The sequence below is a fragment of the Macaca mulatta genome, chromosome X, assembly GCF_049350105.2.
Source record: "Macaca mulatta isolate MMU2019108-1 chromosome X, T2T-MMU8v2.0, whole genome shotgun sequence".
Classification (NCBI taxonomy): Eukaryota; Metazoa; Chordata; class Mammalia; order Primates; family Cercopithecidae; genus Macaca; species Macaca mulatta.
The window spans coordinates 130396954-130423375 of record NC_133426.1 but is presented as its reverse complement, the minus strand read 5'-3'; the positions used below and the strand labels follow the sequence as shown (position 1 = coordinate 130423375).

The 26422-nt window shown below is 41.2% G+C and overlaps 1 protein-coding gene and 1 pseudogene across 24 annotated transcripts in view; one reads left to right on the top strand and one right to left on the bottom strand.

The window, feature by feature from the left end:
- STAG2 (STAG2 cohesin complex component) overlaps positions 1-23204 on the bottom strand; it is a 140013-nt gene extending 116809 nt beyond the window's left edge. For 6 of the 24 annotated variants that reach the window (XM_015128143.3, XM_077988336.1, XM_077988340.1 and 3 more), the window contains exon 1: positions 23017-23204. The gene's annotated coding sequence lies outside the window, so the exon portion shown is untranslated. Of the gene's footprint in view, positions 1-21778; positions 22148-22449; positions 22574-22940 lie in introns of those variants that run through there. The other 18 variants (XM_077988341.1, XM_077988345.1, XM_015128144.3 and 15 more) reach the window with 5 other exon arrangements.
- On the top strand, positions 8491-9107 carry LOC706774 (transcription factor BTF3 pseudogene; annotated as a pseudogene).
- Positions 23205-26422: the final 3218 nt, after the last annotated feature.

Sequence of the window (26422 nt, the reverse complement as noted above, 5' to 3'; positions counted from 1 at the left end):
ATTATTCTTTTAGGTTAGAGGGAAAAAAATTAACTGCTGTATAGAATGTTTTCATTTGCCCCTAACTCCTCTTTCCACACCTGGAAAACTTTTCACCACTAAGTTGTTAGTGTCTCTTTAACCACTCTAAAGTTAGCCAGTCCAGAACATTCTCAGATATCATAAAGGATATCTTTTTCCATAGGTTCTGCAATGCCTTGGTACTGACAAATCCCCAAAAGGAGAATACTATGGACTTCCTACCCGGAAGTAGTTTATGTAGACTACTACCACCTGGCATAACAATAAATACAATTATGTAATTATTTTTCAAAAGAATGATGTCAAACAGCCAATTTTACTTTATCCATCCGGCTCATGACTATAAATAACCATTACTATCAAGAAGCAGGCTAAGCTACTAATAAAAATCTCATTTCACTATAGGCTTCACCGCTAAAAAGATTACACTACAGTAAGAAAAAAAAAACATCTGGGCTCTTCCCACTGATTCTCTCATACTCTATTTACAAAACACTTGAACTCAGCTCATCCACGAATTGGCTATCCACTGAATGCAACTTAGCACTACTAGGCTAAACAAGAGGATGGATAGATTACTTCAGGTTTCCTAAGCAGTAAATTGAAATGAACTAGGAGAACCACAAATAAGGTGAACAGAGATTACAAAATACACAAACTCAATTTAAAAGAATTAGATACATCTACTTAATACTAAAAAAAAAAAAAAAGTGCTAGTAATTTACTAAAAACTACTGTATACTCATAAGACCCTTTCAGGTTAAACTTAAGTTTGTCGGTCACATTCACAATACCTTGCTGAAAAACAAGGGGAAATATTAATTTCAGCTAGTAATCAAAGAAATGCAAATTAAAGAAATCTGAGGAACTGCACGGAGTGTTTAAAATAACATCTCGCAAGCAAGGATAATGTGGTTACCATGTATCACAGCACTGGTGGCACTGTAAAATCAGTACAACCCTATTAGAAAACAATATAACTTCAGTTACCAAGAGCTTTAAAAATGTTCATGCTGACTGACAGCGTGATTCCAACTGCTGGACACAATTAGGGAAAAAGATAAAGCCACTTGTAGAAGTATTGCTACCTAAAAATGAGGATAAAGAAACAGACAAATGTACAAGGAAAGTAGTTGGTTTTGGTTTATGATACAGCAAAAAAAAAAAAAAAAAGACAAAAGTCTGTATAGCCCTGCCTCACATCATATTCAAAAGTAAATTCGGGCCGGGCACGGTGGCAAGAACCAGGGCAAGAACCAGGCCCCTCTTTTTCACTACTACATCCCCAGTGCTTAGCACAGTGCCTGCCATATACTAGGTACTCATAATTTGTGGAGCAATTCCACTTCTGGGTATGTACACAAAAGAATCGACTGCAGTGACTAGAACAGATATATTTGTACACCAATGTTCCTGTCACCATTATTCATGCTTGAATAATGGCTATAATAGCCAAAAGGTATAAGTAACCCAAGTATCTGTCAACTGATGAGCAAATAAGCAAAATATGGTATATACATACAATGGAATATTATTCACTTTTAAAAAGGAATGAATTCTGATAAACGTTACAACATGTATCACCTAGAACACATGCTAAATGAAACAGCCACAAAGGACAAATATTGTATCATTCCACTTATACCAAATACCTAGAATAGTCAAATACAAAGAAAGTAGAACAGTGATTACCAGGGGTTGGGAGGTGGGAGGCAGCGAGGGAAGGAGGGAGGAACAAGGCCCTATTGTTTAATGGGTACAGTTTTATTATGAGATGGTAAAAAAAGTTCTGGATATGAATGATGACAATGGTTGCACAACAATGTAAATGTTCTCAATGCCACTGAATTGTATACTTAAAATGGTTACAATGGCAATTTTTATATATATTTTACCAAAATTAGATTAAAAAACCTTCTGGAATGAGGAAAGTAGAATTATGAGTGGTTTTTCATATTGATAATAATTCTCTGTAAAATATTATCTCAAGAGGCAGAAAAATGAAGTGATTTTTATAAGACACTCATCTCCAGCATTATTCCTACCCAAGTTAGCTTTTACACAAAACTTAAAGAAACTAAAGTAGTTGCCTACACACTTATTTCACATGAAGTACAGAAGGAAAAAAGAAAAAAGTTTTTCCTTTCAAAATAGACTCCAGAAATTCCAATCATATTTTTCAGAGCTATTCTGAAGAGGACATCAAATTGCAGTATTGCTTTATCCTAATACTATTTGCATATTTAAGTACAATCAATTCTTTGATCAGCCACACTAACACCAATGTCGCATGTAAAATAATTCCAATACAATTTTATTTGACTTTGTAGAATTCAATAAAGCCAAATATGCCTTCCCTTCCTGTCCCTGACCACTTCCCAGCTTAAACCTATTATTTGTAACCTGGGACCCAGTATGGGAGAAGAACGCAATTCCCAAGAGATGCGACAAAGAAAACAATCTACATAAGGATAATTGTTGATTATATCAGCTTTAAAGATAATTTTAACTTGACATAATTGGAAGAACAGTTTTTATACTGTATACAATTTAAAAGCATCTCCCAGATGGGAGAACATGCCATCTGGATTCTTTTCAAATTTGAGATGCTTATGGATTGTATGCTATATTATCCTAAATTTTCTCCTACCTCTTTGACCACTCTTATCAGTGATCCTACTTCTTCCTCCTGCCAAGTTAAGCATGATGTTTTCACCTCTGACCCTTCGGCTCTTTATTTCTAATCACCCCCACCAAAAGCCAATGTACACTATGCATAATGATCCCAAAAAAATCTCCTGCTCTTATCTCTGCTGAACCACAGTTACATAATATCAACTTAAGGTTGATATATCTAAAATCCAATGTCTCTTTCTCTCCAAAATCAGCTTGCATTTGGATGCAAGAGTATAGTAAAATATTATTACTACTATGTTCCAACTACATACATTATTGCAAGAAATGTTTTGAGAAGCAGAAACAAAGAAAAGGGTATGCATTCCAAGACGTCAGAAAAACTATGTGCTATCAAAATATTAAGTATTAACCAAAACATAATTATTGAAAGTTTCAGTACAACACATTTTAAAAATATACACACATATTTATGTACCTAGAAACGTACGTATGTATGTTATCTCCTACTAAATTATAAATGGCAAAGCTAGGATCCCCCTGCTCAAAGCTAACCCTCTGTTTCACATCAAGCTCCATGCTGTGATCATCACAAATACACTATAAATGGTCACTCAAAGAATCTTTAGGCAAAATGAGGGGTTGCAAGTTAAGTAAGAAGCAGCAGCTTTAAGAGACCTGTACTAACAGATAAAAGGCTCTACAGAACATAGAAGCTGAGCTGAAGGCATATACTCCTCCTGGAACTCAAGGCAATTCATGAGAATAGGCCTCTAAAAACTACAGGAGACTCGATTGCCTCCCAATTCCCAACCAAAATAGGCCCAAACACCTGCCACAGCATTTCCCTTCTAAGGAATGCCCATTTTGGTTGTTAAATATGAAATTAGTTTACTTCAGGATCAGCTTGCAAATAAGTCCAGCGTATCTATCTCTGGATGCCACATAAGCATTAGCTCAACAAATATTACATACTTACTACACTCCAAGCACTGTTCTAGGTGCTGGGGTTAAAGCAATGTAAAGGCAGCTGACAAATATCCTTCCTCTCACTTAACATTCTAGATTGGGGAAAAAGACAACTCATGTAAATGTATGTTTGATGGTAATATTAAGCAAAATAAACTGAAAAAGGAGGGCTGGAAAAGCAAGGGATATTATTTTATATGTAATGGCCAAGGAATGTTCCACTGAAAGGGTAATACTTGAGCAAAATATCCTGGAGAAATGAGTAACCCAGTCAGGCAGAGGGATCAGCAAGTACAAAGGCCACAAAGTAAAAACCTACTTGAGCAAATTACTGAATTTCTTTAGGTTGTTTTCTCATCCATAAAACGGGTATAATATCCCCTATCATGTAATAACTAAAGGTAGTATATTACCTCAGGTATTTGACACATGCAATGTACTCAACAAATGGAATTACTGAGCTATCTGGGGGGCCTATCATGCCAGCAAAACCCTCAGCCTATTATCTGGCACAGAGAAAAATCCCAGAAAAAGTAAAGGTTGAGTATCCCTTATCCAAAATGCTTGGGACCAAAAGTGCTTCAAATATAAATATTCCAAAATCCAAGTATTAATACTGTTTGGATTTGGGATTATTTGTATTACACTTAGCAGTTGAGCATCACATATCCAAAATGTTATTTGTATTATACTTACCAGTTGAGCATCCCATATCCAAAATGTTCCAATGAATATTTCTTTGGAGCATCATGTGGATGCTTAAAAGGTTTCAGATTTTGGAGGATTTTGGATTTGGGATGCTCAACCTGTATTATTATAGTCTCTATAAATAACCTATAAGGCAAATGGGATTACTTACAGCTGGGAAAACTTGAGGATTAGAGATTTGCCCAATCTTCTGCTATCCCCTAAAATTCCTATAAGGATGCACAAACATACTCCACAATTAAATAGAGGACTTAAAAGTACACTGCCAAGATGAAGAAACCACTCCCATTATTGTCCACTGATCAGCAGTATGGCAGTGTAGCATTAAGAACTCAGGAACAGAAAACCAAACACCACATGTTCTCACTTGTAAGTGGGAGCTGAATGATGAGAACACATGGACATATGGGGGGAAACAACACACACTGGGGCTGTGGGGGAGGGGCAGAGCATCAGGAAGAATAGCTAATGGAAGCTGGGCTTAATACCTAGGTGATGGGATGATCTGTGCAGCAAACCACAGGTTTACCTACTATGTTAACAAACCTAGCCATGTACCTCTGAACTTAAAGTAAAAAAAAAATAAAAAATAAAAAATAACTCATTAGTGGCCAGGCACGGTGGCTCACGCCTGTAATCCCAACACTTGGGAAGCCAAAGCAGCCGGGTCGCTTGAGCCTACGAGTTCAAAACCAGCCTAAGCAATATGGTGAGACCCCATCTCTGCAAAAAACATGAAAATAAGCTGGGCTTGGTGGAATGCACTTGTAGTCCCAGTTACTCAGGAGGCTGAGGTAATAGTATCACTTGGGCCCAGAAAGTCAAGGCTGTAGTGAGCCGTAATCGTGCCACTTACACTCCAGTCTGGGCAACAGAATGAGACCCTATCTCAAAAAAAAAAAAAAAACTTGGGAACCAGATTGCCTGGGTTCACATTAAGGCTCCAACACTTCCTAAGTATGTGTGTGCTTAGAAAAAGTTTAGGCTCACTATGCCTCCATTTCCTCACACACAAACAGAAAATAATAATAGCACCAACACCTCACAGGCTTGTAGGGAAATTTAAATGCATTAATTTTTCTATTTTTTTCATTATTTTTAAAGGAAATGTTTCTGAGTCATAAAATGGATTAATTTTTGAAATCACTTCTATTTCAGTGCCTCACAAATAAGGTTGTCTACTCTTAGCAGTAATAGCATAAAAGTAAAATAAGGAAATCACCATCAAAACATTTCTACTTTTTATGAAGAACTACAGAAACTGTAAAGATACTGGAGGAAAAAAACAAAAAGCAGCAGAAAAGGGAGGCTGGAATATGAAAACCAAAACACAAACTGGAATCATAATGCTGACTAACCTAGACCAGTTTACATGAACAGATTATTCTTATTAGAATTATTGTTCTTTACTATGGAGACAATGCTTTAGATTAACATTTTGTTTCAAAGTTTATTTTCTAAAAAAGTTAATTCCTTAAAATTAATTCAGATACTACTTTACTCAAGATTACAACAGTACAGTATAAGAAACTTTATCATCAGTACAGTGTAAGAAACTTTATCATCTCCCTGCGACTAAGCGTTTTCTAGCTGCTACTTGATGTTTATTATAAAACATGAAACATATCACATGCAACTTTAAACATCCATCAGCTCTCGGTTGAAAATAAGCTTTTCTCCTACTTAATCCCCCAAAAGGTTCCTGATCACTATGAGAAGTTTAACTTCCTCCTCTGTCTTTTCCATTTAGAGTTCTTGTATCCTTTTTATTCTCTTTCCCCAAGGAAAGTATCACTATGAAATCTATAAATCATCCCACTGGGAGGCAGTGTATCACCATGTAAAGAAGTGTTCTAGAATTAGGCAGAACTGGATTCAAAAAGTAAGCTTGGTCACTTATTAGCTGAGTGATCTTGGGCAAGTCTCTTAACAATTCGGAACCTCAGTAAATGACCTCAACAGGGTTGTTGTAAGAAACAAAAAATTAAATGTTAGGGAACCTAGTACAACTTGTCATATAGTAAGAAAATGCTATAAGTGGTATCCTGTCGATACAAACATTATCATTAATGCAAAACCAACTATAGGAAACTATTTTTCTTCCAACATCAGCTTTTAAATATGAATACCAATAATGCAATTATAATGCAGGGTTACATTTCTTTAAAAAAAATCGAAGGTTTCAATTCAATTACCATTTGAGAACCTGTATAATATACACTGTACAATGAAACAAGGATTCAAAATCAGATGAAAACAGTTCCTAGACTGAAAAGTTTAATCTTGTTATAAGTGATAAATCTGGATATTTGCCAATATTGTACATTCAAACACTATATATACATACATGCACACATAATTGCCTCAAGTTAGAAATCTTTCTTTTTTTAAATTTAATTTCATCTTTTTTTTTTAAGAGAAAGAGTCACTGTCACCCAGGCTGTAGTGCAGTGGCACGACCTTGGCTCACTGCAGCCTCAACCTCCTGGGCTCAAGTAATCCTCCCATCTCAGCCTCCCAAGTTGCTGAGACTACAGGTGTACACTGCCACGCCTGGCTAATTTTTGAATTTTTGGTAGAGACAGGGTCTTGCTATGTTGCCCAGGCTGGTCTGGAACTCCTGGGTTCCTGCCTCTGCCTCCCAAAGTGCTGGGATTATAGGTGTGAGTCACTGCTCCCGGCAGAAACCTATTTTTCTGTAGTAACTTAGAAAACTGCTTCAGTCTAACTTGAAAGGATTAGCAACGGAATATCCTATTATAGGAACTTTTCTAATAAAATCCCATATTGTCCAAATGATCCCTCTGAAATTTTTCAAGTATATTTAGAATACCCAAATATGAATATAACTACTGAATATTCCTCAATGAATAGTAGCACTTTATGCACTGATATTTAACCAAAACTCAGAAAGTACATATATGGCAGGGCGCAGTGGCTCATGCCTGTAATCTCAGCACTTTGGGAGGCCAAGGTGGGCGGATCACCTGAGGTTGGGAGTTCGAGACCAGCCTGACCAATATGGAGAAACCCCGTCTCTACTAAAAGTACAAAATTAGCCGGACATGGTAGCACATGCCTGTAATCCCAGCTACTCGGGAGGCTGAGGCAGGAGAATTGCTTGAACCCAGGAGGCAGAGGCTGCAGTCCAGCCTGGGCAACAAGAGCGAAACTCCGGCTCAAAAAAAAGTACATATACTCACAACTGGAAAAATCCATTTGTAATTGACAAGTTTGCTTTTCAAAAACATACCTTCATGCTTCTGTTTCCCTGCCAGCCATGACTACCACCACTTCCTCAATTCTCCTGCCAGGAGTAAAGTCTGAGGAATGTCTTTTGGCCTGAATGAGTGGTGGAAACAGGGAGGGACATATCCCAAAGGAAAAAATATTATGGTTTTGCTAATAATATTTCCTACACTTTATCTTCTTCTTTATAACAGTGTAGAAGGGAAATTCTCAAAGGTTCATGTTCCTATCTTTAATACTATTTCTTTAGACCACAAAAAAATGCCTCTAGCTTTGTAAGAAGATATTAAACACATTCTTTGTAATAATATTTAGCCACCATAAAGTTTGCAAGTTAGGTACAAGGCAGTAGACACACTGGTGAGTGCAAAAATTCTCCTTGCTTTTAAAAGGAGAAAAAGGTTGGAAATCTAAGGAAAAAGATTATCGTACAAGTATACCAAACCTCAATCATTTTATATGATGGGTGTGTGGGCGAGTGAATGAAATGAAAATCAAATACTAGGCCAGGTGCGGTGGCTCATGCCTGTAATCCCAGCACTTTGGGAGGCCAAGGCAGGTGGATCACGAGGTCAGGAGTTCGAGACCAGCCTGACCAACATGGTGAAACCCCATCTGTACAAAAAATACAAAAATTAGCCAGGCATGGTGGCACGCACCTGTAATCCCAGCTACTCAGGAGGCTGAGGCAAGACAATCGCCTGAACCCAGGAGGCAGAGGTTGCAGTGAGCCGAGATCACGCCACTGCACTCCAGTCTGGGCAACAGAGCAAGACTCCATCTCAAAAAAAAAAAAAGAGCTGCCATCTTGCGTCCCCGTGTGCGTGTGCCTGATCTCAGCTGGTCCACCCAAGATCCCCTGAGCACCAACCCTAGTCCCCCGCGCGGCCCCTTATTCGCTCCGACAAGATGAAAGAAACAATCATGAACCAGGAAAAAACTCGCCAAACTGCAGGCACAAGTGCGCATTGGTGGGAAAGGAACTGCTCGCAGAAAGAAGAAGGTGGTTCACAGAACAGCCACAGCAGATGATAAAAAACTTCGGTTCTCCTTAAAGAAGTTAGGGATAAACAATATCTCTGGTATTGAAGAGGTGAATATGTTTACAAACCAAGGAACAGTGATCTACTTTAACAACCCTAAAGTTCAGGCATCTCTGGCAGCGAACACTTTCACCATTACAGGCCATGCTGAGGCGAAGCAGCTGACAGAAATGCTACCCAGCATCTTAAACCAGCTTGGTGCAGATAGTCTGACTAGTTTAAGGAGACTGACCGAAGCTCTGCCCAAACAATCTGTGGATGGAAAAGCACCACTTTGCTACTGGAGAGGATGATGATGATGAAGTTCCAGATCTTGCGGAGAATTCTGATGAGGCTTCCAAGAATGAGGCAAACTGAATTGAGTCAACTTCTGAAGATAAAACTTGAAGAAGTTACTGGGAGCTGCTATTTTATATTATGACTGCTTTTTAAGAAATTTTTGTTTATGGATCTGATAAAATCTAGATCTCTAATATTTTTAAGCCCAAGCCCCTTGGACACTGCAGCTCTTTTCAGTTTTTGCTTATACACAATTCATTCTTTGCAGCTAATTAAGCCGAAGAAGCCTGGGAATCAAGTTTGAAACAAAGGTTAATAAAGTTCTTTGCCTAGTTAAAAAAAAAAAGAAGAGGGTATCAACCTTTGGGTAACAGTAATTGCATATATAAGATGATCATGGGGCCGGGCACAGTAGCTCACGCCCGTAATCCCAGCACTTTGGGAGGCCAAGACAGGGGTTATCACTTGAGCTCAGGAGGTCAACACAAGCCTGGCCAACACAGTGAAACCCTTTCTCTACTAAAAATACAAAAATTAGCCAGGTGTGGTGACGAGTGCCTGTAATCCCAGCTACTTGGGAGGCTGAGGCAGGAGAATCACTTGAACTCGGGAGGTAGAGGTTTCAGTGAGCCAAGATTGCACCACTACATTCCAGCTTGGCCAACAGAGTAAGGCTCTGTCTCAAAAAAAAAAAAAAAAAAAAAAAAAAAAAAGATGATGATCATGGGCTCTTTTAACTTAGTTTATTAACAACCAACTGCCAAAGACTGAAGCATTCCAAGGCTACGTTAAAGCCCTCAGTTGTTTTGTATGTTTTCTCAGTTGTTATTTTTCCCCTAAAGTTTTTCAGTGAAGCCCTAATTTTTCAGTATTTGTCACTAATCTCAAATTAGGAACACAATGTCAAAACTGCATGGATGGCTGGTTTTAGCCCAATATTCTTTAATGTAGAGTAAACCCAATACACAGTATTTCAATAGGTATTTTTTAACACTTCTGTAGCGACAAAGTCCAACTGACTATATTCCCTAAGGGCAGAGACTACATAATCTAGTTTACCATTGTATATCCCATCTTTCATAGGTACATTTTTTTTTTTTGAGACGGAGTTTCACTCTTGTCACCCAGACTAGAGTGCAATGGCGCAATCTCAACTCACTGCAACCTCCACCTTCCAGGTTCAAGCAATTCTCCTGCCTCAGCCTCCCAAATAGCTGGGACTACAGGCATGCGCCACCATGCCAAGCTAATTTTGTATTTTTAGTAGAGACGGGGTTTCTCCATGTTGCTCAGGCTAGTCTTGAATTCCCGATCTCAGGTGATCTGCCCACCTCAGCCTCCCAAAGTGCTGGGATTACAGGCGTGAGCCACCACTCCCAGCCTATTTTTTTCTTTTTTTTTTTTTTTGAAACGGAGTCTTGCTCTGTTGCCAGGCTGGAGTGCTGTGGCGCAATCTCGGCTCACTGCAATCTCAGCCTCCCGGGTTCAAGCAATTCCCCTGCCTCAGCCACCCGAGTAGCTGGGACAACACGCGCGCGCCACCATGCTAGGCTCGTTTTTTGTATTTTAGTAGAGACGGGGTTTCACCATGTTGGCCAGGATGGTCTCGATCTCCTGACCTCATGCTCTGCCTGCCTCAGCCTCCCAAAGTGCTGGGATTATAGGCACGATGAGCCACCGCACCCAGTCCCCCATAAGTACTTTAAATACCAGCTGATTTTAACAGCCCTAGAGAAACTTATGAAATGCATGTATATAGTTTGGACATAATTTGACAGGGTTCACAAATCTCTATCCCACCCATGGACCCCAGCTTAAAAACCACCAATATAGTATATTTAAAATCCAACTGCATTTCTTTAATTTTATTTTACTACTGCTTTTTGTTTTTTGAGTGGGGGTCTCACTCTATCACCCAGGCTGGAGTACAATGTCACGATCTCAGCTCACTGCAACCTCCGCCTCCCAGGCTCAAGTGATCCTCCCACCTCTGCCACCTGAGTAGCTGAGACCACAGGTGAGCGCCACCGCACCAGGCTGATTGGGTTCTTTTTTTTTTTTTTTTTTGTATTTTTGGTAGAGGGGGCGTTTTACCATGTTGCCCAAGCTGGTCTCGAACTCCTGAGCTCAAGCGATCCACCAGCCTCAGCCTCCCAAAATGCTGGGAATACAGAAATGAACCACCTAGCCCAGCCCATTAATCTTATATAATAAATCAAATCTCCCCAAAATAACCTTTTGTCTCCCATAGTCACTACACAGACCACAAATTCCTTTATATGGTCAGAAATGCAGTCCCCCTTCAAGCTATATCTTGTCTCATAATGGTTTCAATTAACTAAATAAAAGACCTTAAAAATTAAACGGACCTATTTAATGATAGTGACACCAACAAAACCTCCAAACGTCAACCAGCTAGGGGGAAAAAAAAAAACACAAATTACTCAATGAACTACTAAAATAGCCAAGTATGAAAACAAAACTGGAAGTGCCCTTAAGATCAGATACTACCATTCACTCCCACTCAAAGGAAAAAAAAAAAAAAAAAAAAAAGATCTTAGTTTACAATATAGTTGTTTCCACAATTGTGCCAAAATCACTTCTCTACATTTGAATTCACCTTCAGTAATATTTTTTGAGGTGACAGCACAAGCATAAACAGGCCAGAAACATAAAATAGCTTTAAAAATCGCAATAAAAGAGGAATATTTATTTTATGAAATGACATATCAACCTCTATAAGACTTAACTCTCAAACTATGCTACAGAATCAGTTTACCTTCAAAAGTCTCTAAACTGAATATTTTTCTTTCTTTTATAGTAACACTTCTCCCTAGTCACAAAAGGATTCATCTTCTTTCTACTGTCTTCTCAGAAAAAATTTCCACAATCCACATTTCTTCCTAAGAAAATGGTAAAAGGAACCTGAATAATACGTACTGGTTATCTTAGAGTTTTGTTTTAACTTAGGTGGCCCTCAGGAAAGTTGCTTTTCAACATTAAGACAATATAATCACCTCAGTCTAACAGCCACTTGAAAAAGATTCAACTGGAAATTCTCCTGGATTTTTAAAAAAAACACTATCTTGTCTTTTTACTATTGACCATGTACCAATAAAAACTCCCCCAAAAGGGTAAAAGTAAACAAACTCCCAGAATATGGCAATTTAAAATAATTTAAATCACCTTCATTCCCACGGAAATCCCTACAGGTCTTATTTTATTTTATTTTAGAGACAGAGTCTCGCTCTGTCGCCCAGGCTGGAGTGCAGTGACACGATCTCAGCTCACTGTAACCTCCACCCCCAGGTTCAGGGGGTTCTCCTGCCTTAGCCTCCCAAGAAGCTGGGATTACAAGCACACGCCACCACACCTGGTTAATTTTTATGTTTTTGGTAGAGATGGGGTTTCACCATGTTGGCTAGGCTGGTCTTGAACTCCTGACTCAGGTGCTCCACCTGCCTCGGCCTCCCAAAGTGCTGGGATTACAGGCATGAGCCACCGTGCCCAGCCTCTACAGAGGTTTTAAATCCCTTCTTAATGCTTACTAAGTGGGCAAGTTATTTGGTCTCTCTATGCTTCAGTTTCTTCTGAAAAAGAAGGTATTAATTAGGGTCATCATATATCCTTTCTCTCAAACAGTCCTAGTTTCTGCTATTATCTCAGCATGCCATTTGGTGAGTGCCCCCTTTCACTCACTCTTCACTTGATCTTAGCCAAAAGGCCAAGAAGCAATCCCTTTCAGGCTCAAAAGTATCCTGGCTTGAACAATAAATCATATGGTCACCCTACCTCATAGAGTTATGAAGATAAAGTAAGCTAATACACACAAAGCATTTTTTAAGAGTATCTGGCATATGGTAAGAGTTCAGTTAGTATTAGTTCTTGTTAATGTTAGTCACTGTCAGTGACTTCTTATAGAAGATTTTGAACTGTATAATGAACAGTGCTCCCACAATATTCCTTCTTATAAATAAAATGATGCATTTAATGTCCCACATTAAATTCTTCCAAAAAACTAAGCAGCACTAACTGCTTGAAATCAACACTAACCAATTTATCCCACAGCAATAGCAGTATCAACAGCATTCACATTGTATCACGAATTGTAATAGAGGCCATATTAGAGTTACTAACGGGAAAGTGACAGTGAAAAGTAAAACTTTAGTGCCAAACCAAGTCCCTTAATATTCTAGCAGCCTGTCTCAACCAGTGTTCCTCATGTTAACTACAGAACTCAGAAAATGACTTGACTACAGAACTCAGAAAATGACTTGAGTGACTATTTCCTGAAGTCTCCCAAGAATAATACCTAACTAATATCTTTCTAGATGTGCAGGGGAGAAACTAATTTATAATATATGATGGATGCCTTGGGGAGTAATTCTGTCATGGAACACCAGTTCTTGATTTTCTTGGAATACAAAGGGGGAAATATGGACGAAAAGACTCCTCAATGAACAAAGAGTCTAAGACTGCTTGCTGTTCATCACCTGAGAAAAAAGTATTTCCTACATGTTAAAGCTTAAAGGAATGATCAATATAAATATATAAATTTGACTCATGGCAATGAAAAGCACAAATAGATACATTTGGTTTTCCTTGTCTCCACAAATTTATCTTAGGTCAGAAGTCCAACATCCAGAATTCCTTCAGATAAAAAAAAACTTCAGTTACAATTTAAAAAAAAACAAATAACAAATAAACAGGAAGACCGGGTGGGCGTGGTGGCTCACGGCTGTAATCCCAGCACTTTAGGAGGTGGAGATGGGTGGATCACCTGAGATCGGGAGTTCCAGACCAGTCTGGCCAACATGGGGAAATCCCATCTCTACCAAAAACACAAAAAATTAGCCGGGCGTGGTGGCACACGCCTGTAGTCCCAGCTACTTGGGAGGCTGAGGTGAGGGAATCGCTTGAACCTGGGAGGTGGAGGTTGCTGTGAGCCCATCGTGCAACTGCACCACAGCCTGAGCAACAAGAGTAAAACTCTGTCTGGGGGGGGAAAAAACAGAAAGGAAAAAGAAAACTGAGACTAAGATACCGATCACTAATGAACCTAGTAACTTGGGGCCCTGATATTAACTATTTATCACCTGATAACAGTAACAACAAGAAAACTTAGTAGTGAAAGATGAACTAAAATAGGAAGTATAAGCAAACAACAGGAGACATTAATAGAATAAAAAAGTATTTTCAAGGTACAATTAGATAACAAAAAATCCCCCTAAAGAACCAGAGTGCTGAATTGTTAAAGATTAGCCTGAACGTTTTACTTCAAATCTAACCACTCAATAAAACAAGCTGAAGGACTGGGGAACATTTCTCAGAGACAATCTCCATTTTAAATAGAGCATAAATGACATAAAAGAAAAAATATCTATGAAATCATTTCATGTCTCATATGATTTCACCCAAAAAAATTCAAGAATATAATTCATTATCCCAAAAACTTTAATAAGCATAAGCAAACAAAACCAACGCTTAGATTTATTTCAACTACTTCTATTACTATTAGAAGACAATATAGGCCGGGCGCGGTGGCTCAAGCCTGTAATCCCAGCACTTTGGGAGGCCGAGACAGGCGGATCACGAGGTCAGGAGATCGAGACCATCCTGGCTAACCTGGTGAAACCCCCTCTCTAGTAAAAAATACAAAAAAATAGCCGGGCGAGGTGGCGGGTGCCTGTAGTCCCAGCTACTCGGGAGGCTGAGGCAGGAGAATGGCGTAAACCCGGGAGGCGGAGCTTGCAGTGAGCCGAGATCCGGCCACTGCACTCTAAGAGCAAGACTCTGTCTCAAAAAAAAAAAAAAAAAAAAAAAAAAAAAGAAGAAGACAATATAGACCTCAGGCAGCAACTCATGTGACTCTGGGTAAAAATCTGTATTTACCTTGCACTGTACATGAAAAAGAGTCTTGATTTTGTAAAATTAAAATAAGAATGCATGCTCTCTGATGACAGATAGCCCAAGACCTAAACCAGGTAAGGGAAACAACTGAGTTTTAACAAAAAAGCACAAAGGTTTTGAGGCCAGGCTAATCAGAGTGTGAATCCAAAGCCCTCAATTATCATCAAGTGACTTGGGACAAGGCATTTACTCTCTAAGAGCGTCAACTTCCCCATGTGTAAAATGATGAGGACCGCCTATCTTGCAAAGTGGTTGAGAAGATTAAACAGAAGATTAAAACAAGGTTACTGATATACAGTAGGAACTTAAATAGCAGTTAAACTAAGTTTCTTAGAATGCTTCAGGTTTCAAAAGTTATTCTTGCAAAAATGTAAATAGGACTTGTTTTCCCCCTCCTTGAATAATGTACAACAGAATTTAAACTTTTTGAGATAAGGCCTTACTCTGTTACCCAGGATGAAGTGCAAAGGCATGATCATGGCTCACTGCAGCCTCAACCTCCTGGGGTTCAAGTGATCCTTCCACCTCAGCCTCCCCAGTAACTGGGGCCACAGGCTGCACAACCACACCCAGCTAATTTTTAAATTTTTTTGTAGAGATGGGGTCTCCCTACGTTGCCCAGGCTAGTCTCAAACTCCTGGGCTCAACAGATCTTCCCACCTTGGCCTCCCAAAATGCTGGGATTCAGAGGGTGAGTCACCACGCCCAGACAACTTATTTCTTATAAAGGACTTTTATCTTTGAGTTGTCCCTTAAATTAGGCAGAGCTTACTGAAATCTCCCTAGTTTGTCTCATCAAGCCTATTAATGTATTTCCCAATTAAAATACAGTCATGTGCCATATAATGACATTTTAGCCCACAACAGACTGCATATAAGACAGTGGTCCCACCCGGGCACGGTGGCTCATGCCTGTAATCCCAGCACTTGGGGAGGCCAAGGCAGGCAGATCATGAGGTCAGGAGTTTGAGACCAGCCTGACCAACATGGTGAAAACCCGTCTCTATTAAAAATACAAAAATTAGCTGGGTGTGGTGGCACGCACCTGTAATCCCAGCACTTGGGGAGACTGAGGCAGGAGAATCGCTTGAACTCAGTAGGCAGAGGTTGCAGTGAGCCAAGATCTCGCTACTCCACCCTAGCCTGAGCGACAGAGGGAGACTCCGTCTCAAAAAAAAAAAAAAAAGACAGTAGTCCCATAAGATTATAAGGGAGCTGCCCTATAGAGGTGTATTAATTTTTCTTTTCTATCATATTTTTATTGTATCTTTTTTGTTTTCAAACGCAAACACTTACCACTGTGTTATAACCACCTACGATATTCAGTACAGCAACATGCTGTACAGGATTGTAGCCTAGGAGCAACAGGCCCTACTATATGGCATAGGTGTGTAGTAGGCTATTCCATCTAGGTGTGTGTAAGTACACTGTATGATGTTCACAAACCAAAATCACCTAAAGATGCATTTCTCAGAAGGTATGCCCGCCATTAAGCAATGCATGACTGTAATAAAAAATAGACCAGCTGGGCACAGTGGCTCACGTCTGTAATCCCAGCACCTTGGGAGGCTGAGGCGGGCAGATCACCTGAGGTCGGGAGTTCGAGACCAGCCTGACCAACACGGAGAAACCCCATCTCTACTAAAAATACAAAATTAGACGGGCGTGGTGGCGCATGCCTGTAATCCCAGCTACTCGGGAGGCTGAGGCGGGAGAATCGCTTGAACCCAGGAGGCAGAGGTTGCAGTGAGCTGAGATCGCGCCCTTGCACTCCAGCCTGGGCAACAAGAGCGAAACTCCATCTCAAAGAAAAGAATACACCATTGACATTATTCATCCTCTCTTTCTTCAGCAGAAGGAATGTAAAACAATTTCAATAATCTCTTCTTGGCCAGGCACAGCGGCTCTGCCTGTAATTCCAGCACTTTGGGAGGCTGTGGTGGGTGGATCACCTGAGGTCAGGAGTTTGAGACCACCCTGGCCAACATGGTGAAACCATGTCTCTACTAAAAACACAAAAAATTAGCTGGGCGTGGTAGCGGGCACCTGTAATCCCAGCTACTGGGAGGCTGAGGCAGGAGAATCGCTTGAACATGAGAGGCAAAGGTTGCAGGGAGCCCAACATCACGCCACTGCACTCCAGCCTGGGCAACAAGAACAAAACCCGTCTCAAAAAATAAATAAATCTCTTCTTGACTTACTACAATAACCATACGTAAAGACTCCTCGGTGTCTACTGGTGAGTATCAAAGATCTATAGCAAGCATACATTAAAAACACAATTCAGATAGCAGATTACCACAGCTGCTGAAGATGTGTAGATTTTTAAAAGGCATATACACAAAAATTAGACTCCACCAAGCAACACCACTTACAATGAAGAAATATAAAATTTGGGTAAATTAAACGTAAAGCAGGCAACTCAAGAGACTGAAAAATCAAACTGATAATTTTCCTTTCTCACATATCTTTGCCGATCAGAACACACGATAACCATCATTTATGATACACAGAAACATAAAGAATTATTACACAGGGACAGTATTGAACCACGAACTAAAGTCCTGAACATATAGCCAATGCAGAAGAATATAAAGAACTTTTTTTTTTGTAGACTGAGTCTCGCTCTGTCACCCAGGCTAGAGTGCAGTGGCGCTATCTCAGTTCACTGCAACCTCTGCCTCAGCCTTCCAAGTAGCTAGGACTACAGACACGCACCACCACGCCCAGCTAATTTTTGTATTTTTAGTAGAGATGGGGGTTTCACCATGTTGGCCAGGCTGGTCTTGAACTCCTGATCTCATGATCCGCCCGCCTCAGCCTCCCAAAGTGCTAGGATTACAGGCGTGAGCCAAGGCACCCAGCCAAACACTTTTAAAATAGCCTGTCTTTAAAGTTCCTTCCTTACTCTCCAACAATCAGTATATACTGATTGCATATACTCCAACATCAGTATATACTGATGCCCACACCTGAGACTATCCCTCTCCCTTGCTATTCTCCCCAACTCCCAAAATGGTACTCCATTATATAGTAAACTGTAAGTTTTAGTTTTTTAATTTTTTTTGAGACAGGGTCTTGCTCTGTTGCCCAGGCTGGGTGCAGTGGCGCAATCATGGCTTACCGCAGCCTCTATCTACCAGGCTCAGGCAATCCTCCTGCCTCAGCTTCCCAAATAGCTGGGACCACAGGTGTGCACCACCACATCTAATTTTTAAATTGTCTGTAAAGATGGGGTCTCCCTATGTTGCCCAGGCTGGTCTTGAACTCCTTGGGCTCAAGCGATCCTCCCACTTCGGCCTCTCAGCCTCCCAAAGTGTTGGTATTACAGGTGTGAGCCACTGTGCCCAGTCGATCTTGGTTTAAGTTCAAAAGTCAACTTGCAGCATCAAAAACTGAAGTCTGCCATCTATTATAAAGAACCCAAAGCAGAAAGATTATGCTATTCTCTGTTTACTACCTTCCCACATATGACTGTGGGTGGTATCAATTAAACATGTACAATATTAAGCATTACTAAACTGCATATTTTCACATCTAACCCTAAATTCCCAAAGGAATAGATATGAGCCTTAGCCTGTCTCCCAAGCCCATCCCATTCATTTTAATTCATAAGTCCTCAGGTGACCGCAGAAGTCAATAAAGTTGAAAAAGAAATGTAGAATTTGATTTCAAGAAAATCTTATTTGAGCGTTTGGGCTTTAAAAAATCCTAACTAAATATACTTGAAAGTTACCAAAGTCATCATGTGTTGGTGTATTAGTTTAGCTATTGCCTCACCACAATAAAATAAATCTGATGCCACAATCCTTACCATCTACTAAGAATATTTGTATATGAATAAAAATTTGAAATATGTCACCTATTTTCCTTTAACATCCTTCTAAAGCTAAAATTCTGAATATGAAATACACAAACAGATTAATGATAACAGTCATAAAATGTCTGTTCCCAGATTGGGGTGAAATTTTGCTATAAATTATATATCCATTATTTTGGATTCCTTTCAGAACTGTGATATATATTTTTAAAATGTATCTCCTAGGGGGGAAAAAATAAACCTGACACTGAACGTACAAAACTGCCGGGAAAAAAAAAAAAAAAAAGGCACTTACCTTAATAGAATTTAGGAGCAGTTCACGAATACACTAATTAAGGGAGACCAAGGATTTTCATTGCAACACATTTTTACTGTTTATGGGTAATGGTCAGAATGTTAACAGAGAATACTGAAATATTTTACATATCAACTTCTAACTAGTTATAGCACCAGATCCTTGGGGCATGGGGTGATTTAAACCATTTTAAATGTAAACACTCATTTTCATATCAGTTAAAAAAAAAAAAAAAAAGAACCCACTCCACCCTCTCTGCCAGTCTCTGATACACCTTAGAATACTATAGTTACTTCACAGTGGGAAGGAATAGCTAATAAGTACATTTCTTTTCCAACCCGCTTCTCTACCTAGTCATTAAACACCAAATCCTGAAACTGAATTCAGCTACCTAGATCTTTCTACCAGGAATGTTCCCTATGGTACCTCAATCCCTTCCACTGTCACTTACTGCAACTGCCAAAGCCCCTCCTATTAATAGTAAATCCCTTTCATACTGACTCACTGTAACTCCAACTTGATGAAATAGACACCAAGCAGAATTTACAAAATTTGCAAATGGAATTTTCCTGTTTTCAAAGAATTAAAAAGGAAACTAAAAGTAGAGCACATTCAGGCTAAACTATAAACATTTAAAGTTCAACCAATTTGTTGAACTTTATTTATGTTGCCTGTTTTATACTAGTTCCTGTTTAAACGTTTTTTTTTTTTTTGAAAGTTTTGCCAAGTATTGTGTAATCACTTACACAAGGCTAAACTTCCCATGCAAGTAATTTTGACATGTAAATATAAACTTAAGTCATTACCCCCAAGACTGTAAGACAATCTGGAAATTCTTCTGCAAAACAAAATTTCTCTTAAACTATGGAAATTTTTAACAGCATACACAAAAGTAGAGAGAATGATAGTAACAATGAGCGCTTCTGTATTCATCCAGCTACAACAATCAACTCAAGGCCACTTCTGTTTCACACCTACCTCCTACCCACTCCCTCCTCTCATTATTATCTTCAAAAATAATTAAGAGGAAGATACTATGTTCTCTAAGTACACTTCTACCCAGAGATAGCAAAAGTATCAAAAACTAGCAAGTTAAGAAGTCAAAATCCTACAATGTAACTATACAGCCGCCTTACACAATTCCTTGGTAGGTGATAAATTTAAGAACTCAGTTAAACACAAAGATATAACCATCTTTAAGAATTTTAACGAAGTCCATAAAACCCAAAGGGCATATTTAAAATTATACCTAAAAAAACAAATAGGGAAATGTGATGAAAACGGACTTAAACATTTGCAATTAACTTACTTAACGTGGCACCTTAGTTCAAAACGAAAAAAATCGACTATTTAACATAATGTGCCATAAAACTGCAATTCAACCACTTGAAAAACTGCTGAACACTTACATACCTTAAACTGGTCCTTCTGATCCCTAATTATAGATTGGTATCAATGTAGAAAGAAAACCAGGCATTTTAACGTAAGTGGTTGAAAATGTTGAAAATTAACCCCACTGTTCATCGTAAAGTATATGAGAGCAAGCCTAAACTACCTGAATTATATGTCATTAAACAAATGCATCCACTTCCCAGGGCCTTTTTTTTTTTAACAAAATAAGTTCACATATACCCTTAAACGTAACGCGCTAGGCTACAGACAGAATTAGGAGACCGCCTCCTGCTTTTGCTCCTAACCAATACGCAGAGAGAGAAGGTTGGCAGAAAAGTGCTGCGAGGACAGTAACAAACACCAGCAGCTCCCGAGCAGGCCCTGCTAGAGCCAGGAATGACGCACTTCGGTAACCCGACTCTTTCTCCCCTCCACCCCCGCCCCCAGCAGCGGTGCTGACACCGCCAACAGCCCGGAGTAGGAAAAAAGACAACAGAAAAAAGGCAGAGGTTGGACCGCACTAGGTTTCATCAAGAAACCTCGATTATTCCTCTTTCGACACTAACCACTAGGACTAAACAGGAAAAGAAGCTTCGTGCTTAAGCAAGTCCCATCATGGTGGTTTAAGAGTCACTAAATTAAGCTGATAATGAGTCCAATCCACAGAGACAAATACAGGGTGTGGCTGCTGTGAAATACGGCGGTCCGTGGGAGAAAAGGGGTATGGAATTTACACTCCAGTGTGAAGGGAAGATGGGGCTTTACGGTGGGAGAAGGGGATGGCCCGCGCATTTTAAGGAACCATTGCAAACCAACACAAGCGTCTCGTTTACTTAAATCCAACCTTACAGATCAAAAGTTTCCAATAGATATATCATGTAAACTGTAAATTAACATTTAATCCAACACCATGGCCCTCAATTTAAAAACTACATCCAAGAGAAAGAAGGAGGGAGAGAGAAGAGGGGTGGTAAGCAACAACATAAAAAACATTCTAGGCCACGGAAGAGAAAGTCTCACAAACCGGATGAAACTACTAATGCAATATTAAAAATTAAAGCCGAGCACTGAAGCACGAAAATCACACGATAACCCATTACAGTTAAGGATTAAAAATAAAATGACATATGCACCAAGGGGGAGCGGAAACTAAATGTCGAAAGTACAGCGGTTTATAAAAAACTAAAGGCAAAACAAGACATTCTCGCGACGGGGGGAAAAAAGGCCGAAATCAACAATACGTTCACAATTCTAGGCCAAAAGAAAATGGGAACGGGGCTCAAAGTTTTGCGGAACTACTTGATGCTGTTTCCCACACCTTCTCTCTCCCACGGCCCATCCGACCCTTTTCGTCCCCAAATCGCCGTCCGCAGATCTCCGGATCCAGGGGAGAAGAAAAAAGAAAGTCGACCCCGAGCAAGAATAAAAGTGTGGAGTGAAAACGCACAGGCTGCCTACCTGGGGCAAGGATCAGCTCAGTTCGTGCCTTGAGAAAGACAGTGCGGGTGGGGGTGGGAATGAAAAGCAGCACTAAAACTAAAACAAAAGTGGCGCCAAAACCCCCCAACAAACAGCCTTCCACTCCCGCCCTTCCCCCCTCCGCCCATGCCAGGCAGGCAGGGCCCCCTTCGGGGCAAGGTCTGCGCGCGGGGGCCAACACCGCCAGACCCCAGCCGATTTAGAAAATTGTTGCCCGAAGAAAACTGACCGAAGTCGGGCCTCGGAAGGGATGGAGAGATCGATGCCAATCGCCTTCCCCAGCAGTTCCCCCACCACGCGCTGGAGATGATGGGGCGGGGGAGAAGCAGAGGGGCCCGTCACATGAATGTTGTTCCCTCTCTAGGAAGGGAAGAAGAGAGGGAGGGAGGGGGGAGGGAGGGAAGGAAGGAGGGGAAGGGAGAAGGGAGGGGGCACGAGGGAGGGGTGTGATCAGAGTAGATTTTCCCTCGCCTCCCTCGGTCCGAGGCCCAAATATACACAACTGAGCCTCCTTTCTCCCCTCCCCCCTAGGTTCCCAGCACCACCATTTTGCTCTCTGCCTTCCCCTCACCGCGACACCGCGCTCTCCCCAACCCCAACCACAGCCTCCCGGCTTTCCTCCCCCGACTACGGCTCGCACCCCACCCCACCTCCAGTACGGGCTCTCCTAGGCTTATGAGCCTGCCGGAGAAAAGGAACCTAAATCTACTGCTACACAGAGAAGCGGAGCCTCCATCTTGCGCTGCTCCGCGTTCTCCATTTTGGGCCACCCATGGGGGGGGGGTCTCCGTAGAGGCCCCGAGGGAGAGTTGGGCGAGGGAAGGAAGAGAAAATCTTCAGCGAGGGTAGTCGAAAAGAAGAGCCCTGCGGTAGAAAGCCACTCTAGGAGTAGGAGGTAGGGAGGAAGGGGGGCTGGAAGTTCCTTGTAAGTGTTGGGGTAGCGACTTGGGGGGAGAAGAGAGAAAGGAGGGCCGGGGGCGCCGCGGGGGCGAGGAAGATCCTCCCGCGTGGACTCTGTCCCCCACTCCATGGCTGCCCCCCATGGGGGCGAAGGAAGCAGAGGGGAAATTCAATGGCAACAGAGTGCCCAACCTTTTTCCCTCCCAACTCCTCTCTCTCGCCCTGTTTCAACCATACACACCTCACGGTGGGCCCCGCGCCCTCCGGGTGCCCCTCCAAACTTCTAGAAGCTTCGCCTCCGCCATTTTATAACTTACCTCCCCCCTCAGCGTACACAGAGGCAGCAACGAGACTGTTCGCCTCCCCCACTCCTCCTTCTTTCTCAGGCCGGGGGCTTCTTCACCCCTGGGCTGGTACAAGATATTTTTCCCCTTCCTCTTCTTTACACCCTCGAATTCTACTCAGGGACGGAAGCTCCCGCGGTTCTAGAGCGGTGGGGGGTTTTGAAAGTGGCGGTCGGATCCGGCGGGGTTTTTTTTTCTTTTTTTTTTTTTTTTTTTTTTTTTTTTTTTTTTTTTTTTTTGGTGGCGCTTCGGGATTGTTTGGGGTGTTCGCTCTTCGGCGACTTGGAGGCGAATGGAACGCGCAGGCGCCATCTGTCGGCCACGAACCCGCGCCCGGCTCCCGTTGGGAGGGAGCGGCATCTAGCGGCAGAGAGTTGCCACTGCAACGCCTGGCTCCCAGCCCTCCCACCCAGCGTCCTCCTCCCAGTCACCGACCAATCGTGGCCGACTGACTCCCGGGTTCAGCGTCTCCGACGCCGCCCGCAAACCAGCCGCCCGCAGGGGCGCGCCGCCGAGTGGGGTAAACAAGGTGCCGTGCCCGCGCCTGACTTACTCATTCTTTTGGCCGCCCTTCCGCCGCGGACCCGATCGAACCGCGGTTTTTCTGTCATTAGTAGGGTGTCGAGGGGAGGGCGGTAAGAATGTCCGGCGGACCCCCGGGCCGTGGGAATCCAGAGGCTGGCTGGACTCGCTCGGGGACTCGTTCCCCGGGCCCCTGCGCTCCTCGCGCGGCGCTAAGGTGGCAGCCTAGTCGGGCATCACCCTTCGAAGTCCCCTCTTCTGACACACCCCAGCGAGGGGCCTGTGGCCCCAGTTCCCGGACCTTCAATGCTCCCTTGTCCCTACCCCTTCCCACCAGAAGAACCCAACTCGCTTAACTCTGGCACCTGATCCTAAGTGGTTTAATGGGGCTGCTTGGGCTAGATCGGGGGCGGAATAGTGGTTGGTTTTGTTTTGTTTTTTGCTTCGGGTGTGGAGAGAGAGCGAGCTGATTCTCCACCAGGAAGACCTGGCCCTGGAAAAGAAAGAAAAATTGTTTTGCTTTACAGCCCACTGGTCCCGTCTCCGAGAAAACGTGGTCTGTGTCTCCAGGGTCTAGGAGTCCTAAGGAACTGGACTACTAGGCTAGGCCGGGCGCTCGACCAATTTGTTCGCCACTCTCGGGGCAGGGGAAGAGATACGACCGAGCGAAGTGGAGGGAAATCGGAATGTGGGCAAAGGAGTGTGGGGGGACCCCGCCTCCCCCGCGCATCCACTGCCTTCCTGGGCGGGGGCAGGAGCGCGAAATTGTTGAGAATTTAGGTTACTTTGCATCCTGCCTTCCCAACCCTCCCCCAAGATGTTTGAAGTGCGAAAAGACCCTTTCTGCTCCTCCGACCCCTGTTAACTAAAATCTTTATCACCCTTATTTTTTTATTTGTTTCGAATCCAGTGTACTGGACCTTTGACCGCCAAGAGCTCTTTACTCGGGGGAGAAAAACTCGGGGAGGGCCTATCCCATCCAAAGCGCCGCTTTTTCCTTGGACAGGAAGAAGTGACCTATTACAGTGTCTCCATTGCTGTTATAGAAGTTCGTAGATTCATAAAATATTGTTTGCTTAAGAAGTCTTCGTTTCTGTTCCTTTTGTGAAATTTTGGTTAAAATATTTCTTAAATATTAAACTACATTTCAATTAGAAGAAAAGGAATAAAACGTATTAATAACAAATTTTCCAACTGAGAAATAGGGTGAGCCCTGTGTAAATCATGAAGCCTTCACCCCGATATCACTTCTAAAACATTCCTAATGCAATAAAATGATTATTTGCAGTCCTTAAATTATATTCCTTCCATATCTCTTGTTAGTTTCTCTCCCATCCTCTGTGCTTATTGTTTTTACTGCAACTTTACAAAAAGAGTTATAGTATATTTAATCAACTGGACAATAAAAGTTAAACAGAAACATCTAAATATCAATAACAAGAAGTAAAATCTGAGACATTTGGACTTACCTCTAAAGCTTTGGAGAGTGGAATACTATTCAAAATAAATTTCCATTTCTTTTATAGACCATCTTTGGTAGAATGCTATACAGTTTTTAATAGATTCAAGTTACAGAATGATGCAGCTAGAACATTAAATAGAGAGTAGTGGAAAATTTACAGTTATATAAGTTAATGCAAAATTCCACTTGAAGTAATAGAAAAATTGGGCCGTGTACCAAGTCATTTTTACATTAATTTAGTTCAATTGTGCCAATTTAATCTCAATTGATATTAAATGATTTCCTGTCTTAGTATTAGCTGAAAACTACTGATTTTCTGCTCCAAACATCACATTTATAGTACATTGTACAAATAGTTTTTTATCTGTTTTATAAATTTGAGTTCTCAGTTAATTATCTATGTAGCAACTGAGATTTTAAACAATTTTATGCTTAGAACAAAACTGAAAAGTTCTTCTGTTTAGCAAATTAGCTCTTATTTTGTGAAAAATACCACTGAAGATTAATAACAAACTGGTATAACATCAGAAATAAATGTCGTAGCACATTTTTACTAATATTTAAGAATATTTTACAGTAACCTTTTTTTTGTTAGAGCTCTTTCAAAAACATACTTGTCAAGACTTCAATATGTACAGAATGCTAGGTGCTCCAGTCCTATCATAAGAAGTGGAGTTTATTTCATGGGGTACTGTAACACCTAAGCAATTCACCCTTTGAATGTGAGGACAAAGGGAGAAAATGCCGTCAAACGAAATATGAAATAATGAAAAATGAAATAACTGATGGAAAATAATGTTAATCTTGTTTGTAGCATGTCCTTTATGAGATAATATTGTAAAGGCAGAAGCTTTGGGTGCCTAATAAGAAAAAAGGAGAGTTGAATAGTTAAAACTTACAAACATCTGATACTGCAAGACACTATTTGATGCAGAAATGTTCTGGTCACAAGAAATTCATATGCCACAGTATAACAAAGATAATCCTCCAGGTTTACCATAGTTGGACTAAAACATCCCACAGTTCTCTTTGCTTTAACTCCATGCAAATGGAACAAACTTCTGATTATAAATTAGGTTTTCCAGACAGTCTCCTCCTCTGTACAGCATATGTATGTTTTTTATATTTTCTTTCTTTTTTTTTTTTTTTTTTTTTTCTTTTTCTGAGACAAAGTCTTGCTCTGTCACCCAGGCTGGAGTGCAGTGGCTCCATCTCAGCTCACTGCAACCTCCGCCTCCGGGGTTCAAGCGATTCTCCTGCCTCAGCCTCCTGAGTAGCTGGGATCACAGGCACGTGCCACCACGCCTGGCTAATTTTTGTATATTTAGTAGAGATGGAGTTTCTCCATGTTGGTCAGGCTGGTCTTCAACTCCCGACCTCAGGTGATCCGCCTGC